Genomic DNA, 15,616 nt, shown 5'->3' on the forward strand with positions numbered 1-15,616 from the left:
GAGTTAAGCTCGAGACTGCACAGGACCAATGATCACTAGAGACCGGGCTTGTCGTACCCAGCTCGAAAACCAACACATTCAATCTGGAAAGAACATCAATCCAGACAAATCCTTTCGCCCCTGGCTCACTGGCTGACATAAGTGACGACAACTCCTCAGAAGAAGAAGAAAAATGGTAAATCGCCGGTGGTTTTTTGGTCTGTTTGCTGAGTACACCATTAAAAACAAATTCAAACTCAAGCCTGAAGAGGGTCAACCGACCCTAAACGGGTACAACAAACATTCTCCCCTTTCGTAATAAAAATCCCTACCCTATCCTTCGAGAATGAACATTGGATGATGAGACATTTATTTGAGAATATTATGAAATTGTAAAGAGAATAGTAAAAACAGCAATTTTGTTGATTAATATAAATCTTTGCGCTAGTCTACAGTACCGCCTACTGAACCCTTTCTTTTATTTCTTTGTAAATTCGAGAAAAAATATACTTTATGAATATGTAAAAATAATTATTTTGCGAACAATAAGAAAAAAGTTATATTTTTAACTTATTAGTTTATAAATACTCGTAAAAAATTTGCATAGTTTTGTAAAATTGTTTTTCAATAATACCTAAATATTTTTTTTTCTACATTTGTTTTACTATTTTCGAAGAAGACTTAGTCGTTCATTTGATAGCCGAAAAATTGTCCGAACTGCATTTTTTTCTGACTTATTACAAAAAATATATTTTTAAGATAAACAAATAAAACAAAATTTAAGCAATTCAACGAATTGCTTAAAAATTTTTATCACCATCGTCTAATTTTATTATTAAAAATGTAAACCAATAAACCAAATCTAACCTAACACTGGTAAAAAAAGGCAGTAATAAGAATAAAATGTTATAATATAATTAAAAATAAAAATTTTTATATTTCATAAGAAAACATGAAATTAAAACTAAACCAACGTAACCAAACTAACCTAACACTGATAAAAAAAAGCAGTAATATAAATAAATAAAATGTTATAATATAATTAAAAATCAAAATTTTTATATTTCATAAGAAAACATGAAATTAAAACTAAACCAACGTAACCAAATCTAACCTAACGCTGGTAAAAAAAGCAGTAATAAGAATAAAATTTTGTATAATTAAAAATCAAAATTTTTATTTTTCATAAGTAAACGTGATAATAAACGTAAAGTAACGTAACCAAATCTAACCTGACCCTTGTAAAAAAGCTATAATTTTCAGTTAAAAGTAGGTAATAATTTATAAACTTTACGTTTTAGGTAAATTTTTATTTTTCATTAGAAAACATAATTTTGAATAACTATGGCAACACTTGGCCATAAGAAACAGTTGTCATTCCTGTCATTTCTTGTTGTTTCATGGTAAATAATGGCGAATAATGGCGGTGGCTTTTAAAAATCGGGCATATTTTAAATGGAAATTACATAAAAAAGAACGTTTTGCACCGAATAAAAATCATTGCACAATCATTAGTAAGTGAAGCAGAATTCATTGATATAAATTTCATCTCCGTAGACATGGTTCCGGCTTATTACACTAGTACCAATTTTTGTACCATGGACTCCCAACAATGATGGTAGCATTAGTAGCCGATAATAGTACAGAATTTAAAAACGGGGCAATACAAGAATTTATCGACTCACATAAAATCTCAATCCACTATACAACGCCAGAGAATCCGTAATCCAATGGGATGATTGAGAGATTTCATTCTGTTTAAAATTAATGTATCCACATATATTAGGATATTTTAATAATTGAATAAGCTTTATAATCGTTTATTGGAACCTAAATACAAACTTATCTTTTAACAGATGATATTTTGATAGTTAACATTCATGGTACAATGAATACACAAGGTATGATATTGCGCATGACATTTGACAGCTGGCCCAGGAGTGTGACGTAGTTAAGATCGCCTGAACCACCGTTGTTCGGTATCCTGAACCACCTCGAACCCATTATTACAGCTTAACGTACACAATAATTTTGAAATTATGGTTAAAAAATGATCTAATTTTTTTTTAAATGTTTTGTTTTGGTGATAATTGAATAAAAAATATATTTTTAGTAGCGTTTATTTCTCCTAGAGATTCAGGCGAAATATTTATTTTTGTTTTCAAGCAAGCAAGCAATTTAATTAAACCCAGCCTGTGAGAAATGTTCACCCCTAAGAATTACGTTCGGATGTAACAATTCATTGGAGCGAGGTGTATTAACTCGAGTAAAAACAGGAGTCACTCCACCGCGCTCCAATGCTCCAGACCATCCCTTTCCCCCATATAGCACTCTGATGCGCGATAGGGGCGCAACTATCAGCCAAATGCTCTTCATGTGGAGATCCTGGGTAATAGAACCCCAACATGGTTTCCTAACCGAATTCAAAACTCAGGACAGCGCATTGTCGCTATATTCCTGTTATCTTAATGTGGCTTATCCGCGAACTAAAATTGCTTACTTGGGCCTCAAGTCTCCGTTCTGAGCTAGGCTCAGTTCGGCGACTTGGTGCTCAAGGGGTTGGGCCCTACATGCCCGAGTTTTTAGTGGTTTTTGTTAATATTTTTTTGTGGCTTGCGCCGGTTTTTGTTAGTACTTTTTTGATTTTTTTGGTGGCTGAAGCCGTTTTTTGTTGTTTTTTGGATTTTTTTTGTAGGATGCCTGAAACATAAAATCAGAATTAGTGCATATTTATATAATAAATTATCTACATAAAATTTACTGGGTCCACACTGTACGTTGCGATTGTCCACGAGGGTTATGTGCTACGAACTATCTTCATTGTGCGTTGTTGTTGTTTTTTGAAGTGTTTTCTCTCTGGTGTGATTGTTGATTTTCTCTCTAGTATTATGATTTTATTCTACTATTTGTTGTTTGGGTCTTTTGTGCTTCCATCTGTGGAAAGCGTCGTACCTCAATATCTCTCGCAATATGTGGTTGGGGTGGTTCTCTCTCTAACTTTGTCCTAGCTTTTTCTTTCATTGTGTCGGTCACTCTGATTTGTTGAAGTTCTCTAAAGAGGAATCTTTCTGCTACGTATCTCGGTACGTTGACTGCTTCTCTTAGGCTGTTGTTATGTGCCGCTTGTATTTTCTTTTTTGATGTATTGCATATGTGTCCCCATGCGAGAGATGCATGTTAGTATAGGAAGAATTATACTATTTATTAATCTTATTTTTGTTTTCAATCTAAGTTTGCTTTTCCTTCCTGCTAGGCCTCTTATTGATGCTCTTGCCATGTTGGCTTTTTGTACTGTAGCTTCTACATGTTTGCTAAATGTTAAGCCTTTGTCCATGATTACTCCGAGGTATTTTGCTTCACTTTTCCACTCGATGAGATTGTCTTGCACAGTTACCTGTTCTTCTGGTTGTTGGTGCCTCTTTTTGAAAAGTACAGCCTGTGTCTTTTCGGAGTTTATAGCGATTTTCCATTTTAAACTCCATTCTTCTATGTCATCTAGCGCTGTTTGTAAGTTGTTTACCGCTATGTCTACATTTCTGTGTTTGGCCGCTATCGCTGTGTCGTCGGCATAGAGGCTTAGTAGTGTATCTGGTGTTCTAGGTATGTCTGCTGTGTATATCGTGTACAGTAGAGGTGACAGTACCACTCCATGTGGCACTCCAGCCTCCGGGTTCCCGAGTTCGGATAGGACTTGTCCTGTCGAAAGCTTTGCTTACATCTAGGAAGACAGCTCCTGTGAATTGTTTGTCATTAAATCCAGCTGCTATGTACTCTGTTAATCTAAGTACTTGTAGCTCACTGGAGTGTTCTGATCTAAAACCGAATTGGGCTTCGGGTATTATATCTAATCTGTCTGTTTCAGCTTGGAGTCTGATGAGTATTATTCTCTCTACAATCTTGCTGATTGCAGGTAGTAAGCTTATTGGCCTGTAGTTTTGCGGGAATGTGCTGTTTTTTCCGGGCTTTGGTAACATTATGACATGAGCCTCTTTCCATCTGTTTGGGAATTTCTTGAATCTTAGCATCGCGTTGATAATATTTGTTAGATATACTATGGCTCTCACTGGTAAGTATTTTAGAGCCCTGTTCGTTATTTGATCGCGACCAGGTGCTTTTTTCGGCGAGCTATTTTTAATTAGCTCGTTTATCTCCTCCGGTGATGTAGGAGGGATGATTTCGTTCGGGTTTTCGGGTCTTCCTCTTTGTCTTTCGACTTCTTCTATGAAGTCGATGTCCTCATCTGGGTGGTAATTTAATGTACACTCTCTTTCGAGAGTGCTCCTCATTACTTCTGCTTTTTCCTCTGTGGTGTAGACTATTCCGTTTTCTCCATGTAATGGAGGGATTTGCTTTCTGTCGTTTCTCAGTATTCTCTGGAGCCTCCAAATATTTTGCATATTTGGTCCTTGCTCGTCCATGTCTCTTATGTGGTTTTCCCAGCTTTCACTACGGTGTTGTTGTAGTGCTGTTTTGACCTCTCTGTTTAGCCTATTTGCTCTATTTTTGTCTGTCTGGTTCCTTGTCCTTCCCGCTGTCTGCTTTGCTCTGTTCTTTTCCCTTATTAAGTCTTTTATTTCTTGTGGTATATCCTTAAATCTTCCCGTGTGCATTTCTACTTCCTCTTCTGTAGTGCTGTTTCTGAGTGCTTGTTGGATGGTGTTTTCCAACTCTAGGACTCTGTCTTCTATTTCTCGTGGGTTGTCTATCACTGGAACTATGTTAATTCCAGTGCTCACGAGTCTTTTAAAGTTTGTCCACTTTGTTTTCTTTTTAACTCTTTTGATTGTACTTTCTTCTTCCCACGTTCCTAGTTCTAATAGGATGGGGTTGTGGTCCGTTGTGCCTTCGTTTAATGTTTGTATTTCTGTTTGTAGTCCTAGGTTTCTTGCTACTACAATGTCTATGTGTGTAGGAAGTCCGTTTCCTGGGTAATGCGTTGGGTCTGTGGGGCCCATTGCCATAACATCGTCCTTATTTTCTATGTATGTGTTTAGTAGTCTTCCGTTTCTGTTCGTAGCTCTGTCGTTCCAGTTTGGGGATCTTGCGTTTAGGTCTCCTATTATGATTGAGGGTTCGTTGTTTAGGAACATATTTAAGTCGTCTTCAATCAGTAGGTCTTGTGGTCTTACGTAGGCGGAGGTAATTCTGACTTCTCCTTGCCTCATTTGTACTCTTATTGTTGTTGCTTGCATAGTATTTAGTTGTGGTGTTAGAATTCTGATGTGACCTATGCCTTTTTTCACTAATATTGCTGTGCCACCTGATCTTGCTGTGTTGTCGTTCCTGTATATGTCGTAGCCTGGAAACTTGATGTTGATGTTGTTCGTGAGCTTTGTTTCCTGTATTGCCACGACGTCCATTTCATATCTATTGACCAGTTCGTCCAGTATATTCTGGTTGGTCCTTATGCCTCCTGGGTTCCAGGAGCCTATCCTCAAGTATCCCCTGTTTGCGTGCACTAGTTCAGTGCTAGCTTTATATCTGCAATCGCCTCGTGGACAATTCTAGTGACCAGTTCCTTAACTGAGTTCACTAGGCCGTCTTGCTGTTGTTTCGAGATCAAGATGGTGTTCTCGGTATTTTGCGCTTTTGCTGCCTGTGCGTAGGAAGGTCCGCTTGATGTTTGTTGCGGCCTTTTTTGCGGGGCTTGTTGTCTCTGTGGTTGTTTTCTTCCCCAGGTTGGGCATCTGGGGCATCCTCTGATTTTGTTTTCATACATATACTAATATTTTAAGTACTCTTTTTGTATGCAAATCCCTTGAAATTTAAAAATTTTCTGCAGATGAAATACTGTGAATAGGTAAATAGTAGTAGATTTGCTTATTCTGATTCACTGTCACTCACTTCCAAGCAGTTTTACTGAAATAAAAACAAAATAGAGTACAATAAAGAAAAATCTGTTTTACAATTCAATATGGTATTTTAGATGAGTTCTAATGACATTTAGTAAAATAAAAAATATACACATTACTATAACCTACCGATTATTATATGCAAAATTTACTTATCAAACAATATAATATGTAATATGAAAATAAGACACAAATTAGTTCAAACGCAAAACACAATAAATATCGACTTCAGACTACTTTACACCGGTAAGACAGAAAGCTTGTATAGAAACAAAAGTTCAACAATAATATCGGTTATCAATAGTGACTATTGCAAATTGCAAGTTATGAGATAATAAATATATTTTAAAGTAACTCAATACTGACTGAGTCATCTATTTTATAATAGAAAAATAATTTAGATATATGCTTACATATGTGTCTTTTTACAAATGGAGTTTAGTTACTGTTTATTCATACTGTATATTATTTTTTTTTTGTAAAACTGAAAGTTTTTATTTGCCATTGTATATCTGGTTTTGTACCTTTTTCAAAGTACGCTGTGCAATTGCTTGTTGCAATAGTGACAATGAAGATAAAATCTTTAGGTTTCATACATTTCCTAAAGATAGTGTGACCAGAAAACTGTGGATTATATCTTGTTGTAGATAGGATAATTTGAATTGTAATATTGCAAGAATTTGTTCTACACATTTTAAAACTGAAGATTACCAAAGAAATCTACAACAGGAACTTTTAAATTACGTTTCTAAAAAGGGTCTAAAACTCAAACCTGAGGCAGTACCTAGTCTTTATTTGCCTAAATTAACATCGGCTACCCTTTTAACCAACCAAAAGAAACGCATACAAGGAGGCGAACACAGAGAGTCCAAAAAGTATGTTGAGCAGCTTCTTACTACTTCTAGGTCAACGACGTAAGTCTAAATCTTTATTTTTATTAATTATTAGTCATGAAACCTTAAAATGGTTTCTTCATATTGATTTGTTAATTAAGAAACTAGCCTCAGCCTGCTATGCAATTTGCAATAAGAACTGTTTCGGAGGAAATCAATTTAGCATCTTCCAAAATAACATATTTTTCTTTGTTAAATCATGTTATCATTATTAAAATATACAATGTAATCATTATTATAAACAATACCAAAAAATTTTATGTGTAAATATTACAAAATATGTCATTTTAAATGTTGTGCAATATTGTGTGACCTCACTACACTCATATTCGATGGCCAGCTAGCTCATTCGATATAAATAAAGTTGACTTTGTCATTATTTATTTTGATTTTGTGTTTAGTTCAGTAGGTATACATACGTTTACCACTTTTCTGTATCTTTTTAAACATCTGAAATATCGAACTCTGGAGTATAAGTTAATTAACCTGTACCTACGTGTAATAAAAGATAATTAAAACTTGTTTTATAAAGGATATCTATGTTTTATAAAGGATAAATATTATAATAACATAATTTTATCATCTCTTTATAATTACTATAATTAAATTAGCCAAATTATATAAAAAAAAAACTTAAAATTAAGTCTTTCCTATACAACTACATTCAAATGTTGCGGGAATAAGCGTTCTTGACTACGTCATGCGCGAAAGCGAACCGATTTTGGAACATTATGTATCATACCTTGTGTATTCATTGTACCATGGTTGACATTAACCTTGACAGTTGACACCACACATCTAACGGCTATGTTCGGTTTAGTAATACATAGTTAAACACCTTCCCCTCAAAAGGTCCATTCTATGGGGGTTTGATTAGACGACCTGATTTTGAGCTGTTGGTCCTTTTGGGGCTAAGATTGTTTGAAGTATTTATAGATGTTTTTGGGGGCTTAACAATTCCTAAGTTGGCAGTACTGTGAGGTTCGTGATGGTGGTCATGATTCTGTCTATTTTTTGTTATATCACTACCATTTGGGTGTGTGTTTACATTGTTCTGTTTATGTACATTATTTTGTTTGTCTTACTACAATGTTTTGCTTTTGGGCATATAGATTATTGGCTTGAGCTAAGTCAGGGTAAAACTCAGGTTCTAGTAGCAGCTCACTAGCTTGGGATTTTGTTATAGAGTGTTTCATTTGGTTTGTATTGCGCCTAACTATTCTATTGTTATACTCTTTTCTGACCCAGTATGATCTTGGTTCCTTAGCTTTTTCAATAACCACTGCTTTGTGCCATATTTCATCCCTTCTACTTTTCACTACTACCTTATCACCTTTTTTAAACTCAGTTACTGCTTTACGTGCTGTTTTATCATAATGTATTTTCACCTTCCCTTGTTTGCACAGCAATCCATATGTTGTTTTCTGTATCTGAGATTCTAATTGTTTACTAGTTATGAGTAGTTGAGTCCGTAAAGTCCTGCTTTGAAGAATCTGGGCTGGAGAGGCATGCAGTGCAATAATTCCTGTATTGTTATATTCCATTACAGATTCACGAAAATCAGTGTTTGTTTCTACACTTTTCATTAATAGTTGTTTTGAGATACTGACAGCCTTTTCTGCAAGACCATTATTTTGGTGCCACTCTCTCTCTGGAGTACATGTTGCAATAGTTATATCTTTTTCACGGTAATAATTCAAACATTTCTGTGACACAAAGGGTAAGTTGTCAGCAATTAAAAACTGTGGGTATCCAAATTTACTGAACAGATCTTGGAAAGCACTGATTACAGAATTTGAAGTCTTATCTTTTAAAATATCAAGATCTATCCAATGGGAAAGATAGTCTATGATTACAAGATAATATTTAGCGCCGAACTCCACTATATCAGAGGCAACTTTATTAAATCGTAACTTAGGTACAGAATGAGGTAACATGGGTTCCTTGAAATTTTTGGGTAAGTACTTTTCACATGTCCTACATTCTTTTATGAATGTTGTGATGTTGTCATTAAGGTGGGGCCAATAAAATATTTTTCTTACCTTATTTATGGTTTTGCTTATACCTAGGTGTCCCTTATGCATTATTGTCATGTAATTCTTTCTCAGAGCTGTAGGAACTATAATTTTGTCCTCAAGGAAGACTATACCAGCTTCAACAAAGATGCTATCTTTTAGCTTATAGTATGGTTTGCAATTTGCTGGTAGCATATTCTCTTTTGGCCATCCATTGAAGTAGTAGTCAAAAACTTTTGAAAGTGTTTCATCCTTACTCGTGAATTCTCTTAATTAAGATCGTTTCTCAATACTCATTGGTAGATGTTTGCTCACAGAATGTACCATTTCAATCATTTCAGGTACTTTTAAACTATCACGTGACAACATGTCTGCGAAATGAATATTTTTACCTGAAACATATAATGTATTCAAGGAATACTTCAGAAGTTTCAACCTTAATCGTTGTAATCTCACAGATCCAATTTTACATATAGGTTTTGCCATAATAGATATAATTGGTTTATGGTCTGTCTGTACATCAACAATAGATTTATAAATGAAATCATGGAACTTTTGGGTGCCATAATGAATTGATAAAAGTTCTTTCTCTGTTTGGCTGTAGTTCACTTCGTGATCATTCATATTTCGAGAAGCACAAGCTACCAGTTTTAAAATTTTATTCTCATGTTCTTGGAACATACAGCAAACTTATCCATTCTTGGAGGCATCACATTGTAGTGTAATCTTCCTCTTTGGGTCAAATGGCGTTAATGCAGGAGATTTAGTAATTATTTCTTTTAAGTTTTCAAAACACCTTTGTTGTAATGGCAGCCATTTAAATTCTACTTCAGATTTTAAAAGTTCACATAAAGGTTTAATATATCTCTGCCATGTTCGGGATATATTTTCTAACATAATTAAAGCTTCCAATTATTCTTTGAAGTTCAGTTTTGTCTTTTGGTCTTTCCAATTTACAAAGAGATTTACCTCTATCTGGATCTATTTCCATACCTTTCTCTGAGAATACTTTCTCTACTTTATTGAATTTGGCGCCGGTTTCTTTAGCTCTTTTTATAACTTGTGCAACTGCTTTATCATGTTCCTCTTTATCTCGGCCCACTACTATCATGTCGTCATGTAAGATCTGGACATTTTCTAAGTCTCCAAAATGTCTTTCAACTTGTTCCTGGAATAAGTCTTGGGAGTTTGAAAGTCCATAAGGTAGAACCACATATCTGTAGATACCAAAAGGTGTAGCAAAACTCCAAGATGAGTTCTCATCTAATTCTAAGTGGTGGTACCCTTCAGCCAAATCAAATACAGTGAATATTTTTTTTCCGATCATATTGGAGCACACTTCTTCAATGGTCTTGACTGGTTGTGGTTTTCGTACAATTTGACCATTAAGGTTTTGTGGAACTAGACATAATCTCAATGTACCATTACTTTTTTCAACAATTACTATACGGTTTATGCTGGCACGAGGGTCTATTTCATCCACTTTTACTATGGCTTTCCTCTGCACTAGCCTGTCAAGCTCGTTTTTTAGAGCATCTTTTATGGCGAATGGAACCTTTGTAGGTGGATAACTGACTGCTTATCTAAAATTTCCCTTCAAATCTTCCATAGCCAGAAAATATTTCATGATGCTCTGCTATGAATTGATGTTTCTCAACATTGTTGTTACATTTTTTAATATTTACCCTGTTTATTCGTTTTAAAAGACCAAGATCAACACAAGCCTGCCCACCCAGCAACATTTTGTTAGCTCCTTCAACAATTACAAAGTTTTCATATATATTTCTGTTCTTATACTTACAATGAAGGCTTACAGTACCAACAGTTTTTGCCTGAGTGCATTCAAAACCCTTTACAATAAATTTATTATTACATACCTTAAACTGCTTGTCAATCCTTTTAAAAATTTTGTTTGGTATTACTGAAATGTCAGCCCCTGTGTCTAGATTTACTTTAAATTTGGAATTCTCTACTTCAAAAATATCATCCCAAAGGTCCCGTAGCTGATCTGAAACATTAACATTATTTATTATTATATATTAGATTCTCTCTCCTGTTGCCGACAATCATGTAGCGTAGAATATTTTAAATAATTTTAAACTGTTTGTCCTTGTTCTAGTGTAGTGTTATGTACAATTTATGTTTATTACATTCTGCGCTTGCTGGATAGCCCAAATTTGACGAAATGTCCCTGAAGATGCTGTAGAAAGCGAAAGTACTTGGGCAAGATTTAATTATTAAAATTGTGCTCGATATTTGCCTTTAATTTTTCAAAGTTCATTTATTCTAGCATTCAACCTTATATCAACATTATTTATCACTAAACTAGAACTACTATCACTATCACTGTCAGATTTCTCTTGGTTGTCGACATTCTCTAACTTTTTTACTCTACAAGCAACTGCAAAGTGGTTCAAGATTCCACACCGTGAGCATGATTTTCCAAATGCTGGACACTTCCTTGGCCCGTGCATTGTTTGACAGCGCCTACATTTAAATTTGTCTTGCTGTTTTCTGCTTGTAAACTCCATTCGCTTAGTTCGGACAAATTTTGACAGATTCATTGTCGGAAACCTACAACACAACAATTCCTACTTCTCAGTATTAATAGCTCAAGTATCCTGCTATTACAGACTTCTTTCTTTAAAAAAAGAAGAATTATTCTAAATAGTCGAAGTGTATACTAAACCCATCAAATTTTGGGTAGTATATATTTAAAAAATATATATTTAGTTGTTATAATTTAACATAACTATTTATTATATGGTGCAGATAAATAAATATTGATTGTCGGTAATTCGCAAAGTTCTATTTTATTTACTATTTAGTTTGTTTACTATTAATATTGGCTATGAGTACGGGTGCTTGGTTGTTAGTAATTTCCAGCCACTTTTAGTCTGTCAAAAAGTAACTAACTTCGCAAAAAAATAATTACTAAATTCACTAGACAGTTCGGACTGGGATTAGCGAACCGAGTTTATGCGATGTATGTTTATCCTTGGGAAATCTCTTGATGCATGAATTTCTGCGATGCTCTCTTCTGCAAACATTTTGTTCTAGTTCTTACTGATTTTACTTGCACAGCAAATTTCTGTGGCTTTATTTAACTTTAGCTTGTCTATTTTTAGTAGAGCTTCTCTTGTGACTGTATCACGAATGCCCATGACAATTCTGTCTCTTAGAGCTTTCTCCTCAGTTGTTTCATCTGGGTCAGTTACATTTAAATTACAAGATTTCACCAGGTGCTTTACTTCAGTGAGGTAATGCTCAAAATATTCGCCCTCTTTTTGGTTTCTGCTTAAAAACTTGTACCTTTCAAACACTTCATTGGCTCTTGGATTAACATATACCTCTAGCTGTTCCATCATGTATTTGTAGGGTTCAGCGGTTCCATCAGGGATTGCAATTGTGCACATTATTCTAGCGGACTCGGCTCCTATTATTTTTCTGAGGATTGCCAGCTTTATATTATCGGCAGACTGATCTTTCCCTGTGGCTACTAGATAATCTTCAAATGAGATTTTCCAAAACTTCCATGTGGTAGCGGCATTCTGCCCCTGTAAGTCGAAATCTGGAAGCAATTTTACAGGTCCATGCATGTGTGACTGTGCCATGTTTAAAATTAATGTATCCACATATATTAGGATATTTTAATAATTGGATAAGCTTTATAATCGTTTATCGGAACCTAAATAGAAACTTACCTTTTAACAGATGATATTTTGATAGTTGACATTAACCTTGACAGTTGACACCACACGTCTAACGGCTATGTTCGGTTTAGTAATACATAGTTAAACACATTCTACACTAATTGAAGGCGGCTCGTACACCAGAGCAATACGCAACTAGCAACTGGCAACGCGCAATATTTATTGACATCTATTTAATCTATTCATTCAATCTCATATCGCACACCAACGCAACGTGACATCGTTATTGCCTGTGCCTGTGAGGAGCAATCTGTGTTTCTAGCGACACGACGTGCGTGTTGAAAAGCGATAATATTGACCTGTGGTTGAGCAACAAAGATGTTTCGTATATTTGTCTGTATACAAAATAAAGTGTTTAAACATGTTAGATGATCCAGTGTTTAATATTAAATTTGTGGAACTTATAGAAAAGTATCCGTGTATTTATGATTATCGACGACAAGATCATAGTAAAAGGGATGTTGTGGAAAAGACATTGAATGTAATTGCAATCGATAAGTAATCGATTTCTGATAAGTCGACTTACTAAAACAGCAAATTCAGCAAGTGTAATGATTATAAATAAAGCATTGTACAACAACCTTTTTTAGTCTGACATTAATGTGATAATAATATGTTATATTTGTATTTCAAGTCTGAATAATATATTTTGAATTGTAACTAAAATCTTTGCTAGTGTAAATAAAAGTTTATTTTAAGTGTTTGTGCTACTCGTATTTAAAAAAGTGTTTTTCAAAAGAACATTCATAATTTGCGCAAGGTCTCTCGATCCGCTTTTACAATTAGCTAATTAATGTAGTAGACATAAAAAATTATTGCAATTTGAATATTTCTTACATGGTATTTGTTCTGTGACATATAACAATTCCATTGTATTTACTAAAACTCAACTTGATTTCAGTTATTTTATATTCATAAAACGGTACTCACGACTCGAATCCGAGTCAATTTTTTAAAACAGTTAAAATTTATAGTTTTTGTAATAACGTATTTTCATATTTAAACATTTAAAAAATATATATTATTTAGCACATAATGACATTTCAGAATGCTTTTCAATTAGGGTAGTCGAGAAAAAAATGACTAATCTGGTAAAAATCTAGCAGAGCACTTTTGTATTTCCAAAAAGATTTATGTATTCAGCCATCGTAAATGTGTAGCTTGTGGAATGTTTTCCATTAAATGTTGCTTAGGGTGTCAAAAATTATCAGGGTAAATCAAATTCAGTACAAACCTGGCAAGTTATTTATACTTTCAGTTACACGTACAATACAGTAAAAACTAAAAATAGATTTTTTTATCACCTTAAATTTTAATCTAGCAGAATTATTCTCATAGAGGATAGTTGAAGGATGAAAAATTACTTGGGTGGTAATAAAAAAGTAAAAATCTTACACAACACTAAGTAGTATTTCGTATTTCCGAAAAGATTTCTTTTGTATTCAGCTAGCGTAAATGTGTGACTGGCAGAATTGGTGTAGTTGGTTAACATTTAGTAAAAACTTACCAGAGCAGTTTCTTATTTTAAATAGAGTACAGTTAAATTATATCTTAAATTTTAACCTAGCAGAATTATAGACTTCTCACAAAGGTCGGGTTGTAAAAAATTGCTAGGGTAGTAATAAATTCGTAAAAACCTAGCACAACACTGTGGTATTTCAAAATTTTATTTTTAAATCCACTGGCTCAAAGCTAGCGGGAACGTTTCCAAATAACATTGGTTTAGGGGTGGAAAATTATCAGGGTGGTCAAAGTGAAGGAGAAAGTTAACAGAATACTTTTTTATTTCAGTTATAAGTGGAGAATGGTGAAATTGTAAAATATTTTTTCACCTTAAATTTTAACTTAACAGAATTATTGACTTCCCATAAGGGGCCGTTGAGGGGTGAATCATTACTGAGGGTGGTAATAAATTCGTAAAAACCTAGCAGAATACTGTGGTATTTTAAAAAACTTTTTTTAATTCCGCTGGCCCGAATATTAAGCTAGCGGTAACGTTTCCAAATAAGATTGGTTTAGAGGTGGAAAATTATCAAGGTTGTCAAAGTTTAGTAAAAATTTGACAGAACACTTTTTTATTTCAGTTATAAGTAGACAGTGGAATTGTAAAAAAAGATTTCTTTCACGTTTCATTTTAACCTAACAGAATTATTGACTTCCCACAAGGGGAAATTGAGGGTAAAAAATTCTAGGATGGTAATAACTTCGTAACAACCTAGTAGAACACTGTGGTATTTTGAAAATATTGTTTTCCATTTCGCTGACTCGAATATTAAGCAAGCGGGAACGTTTTCAAATAAGATCGGTTAGGGGTGGAAAATTATCAGAGTGGTCAAAGTTTAGTAAAAATTTAACAGAACACTTTTTTATTTTAGTTATAAAGTAGATTACAGTGAAATTGTAAAAGAATATTTTTTCACTTTAAAGTTTAAACTAACAGAATTATTGACTTCTCATAAGGGGTAGTTGAGGGTGAATAATTACTAGAGTGGTAATCAATTTGTAAAAACCTAGCAGAACACTGTGATATATCATAAATAATTTTTTTTTGAATTCTGCTAGCTTGGACCTTAAGCCAGCAAAATCGCTCCCTTTAAGGGTGGTTTGGTGGTGAAACATTATTAGGGTGGTAATAAATTAGTGAAAAAATATGGCGTAGGTTAAATTGGATTCCGCTTATGTATCCCTGCTAGCTTAAGGGTCCTAACGGCCGTTACATTCTTCTTTGGGCTATTTTGCGCTTGGTTGCTCTGGCCTGGGTTAAGGACAATGTTTCATGATTGGTAGTACACATAGGTCGAACGTCTTCTTTTTTAAATAATTCCATACATAGTGATTCTTCTTTGCAGTTCAGCGGTTTGGTTGTCCCTGACATTTATGAACTAAGGCCATTTCGTTACAGTTGACTATTGGATTTTCGCTCGGTACCAGATTTGTCATATTTTATGTCTTTCCAAAATTTATGTTCAAACCAACTTCCTAACAGGTGGCATAATTCTAATTTATTTTAAGTTATCTGTTTTCAGAATTATGTCGTCTGCAAATCGTAGGTTGGAGAGCATTTCGCCGTTGACATTGATTTCGTTGGTGTCCAAGACTAAGGCTATTATCCGTCAGGTTTCGCCAGTTATCTGGGGCATCGCTTAGGGTACACATTTGCTTCT

The 15,616-nt window shown here is 34.3% G+C and overlaps 1 protein-coding gene across 5 annotated transcripts in view; it reads right to left on the minus strand.

Moving 5' to 3' along the window:
- Smyd3 (SET and MYND domain containing, class 3) overlaps nucleotides 1-15,616 on the minus strand; it is a 378,835-nt gene that overhangs the window by 91,647 nt on the left and 271,572 nt on the right. Inside the window, exon 8 of one of the 5 annotated variants that reach the window (XR_011950716.1) lies at nucleotides 10,617-10,747. The exons of the other annotated variants lie outside the window; for them this stretch is intronic. The gene's annotated coding sequence lies outside the window, so the exon portion shown is untranslated. The remainder of the gene's footprint in view (nucleotides 1-10,616; nucleotides 10,748-15,616) is intronic. 5 annotated transcript variants of the gene reach the window in all.

Source organism: Diabrotica undecimpunctata, chromosome 4, assembly GCF_040954645.1.
Source record: "Diabrotica undecimpunctata isolate CICGRU chromosome 4, icDiaUnde3, whole genome shotgun sequence".
Lineage (NCBI taxonomy): Eukaryota > Metazoa > Arthropoda > Insecta > Coleoptera > Chrysomelidae > Diabrotica > Diabrotica undecimpunctata.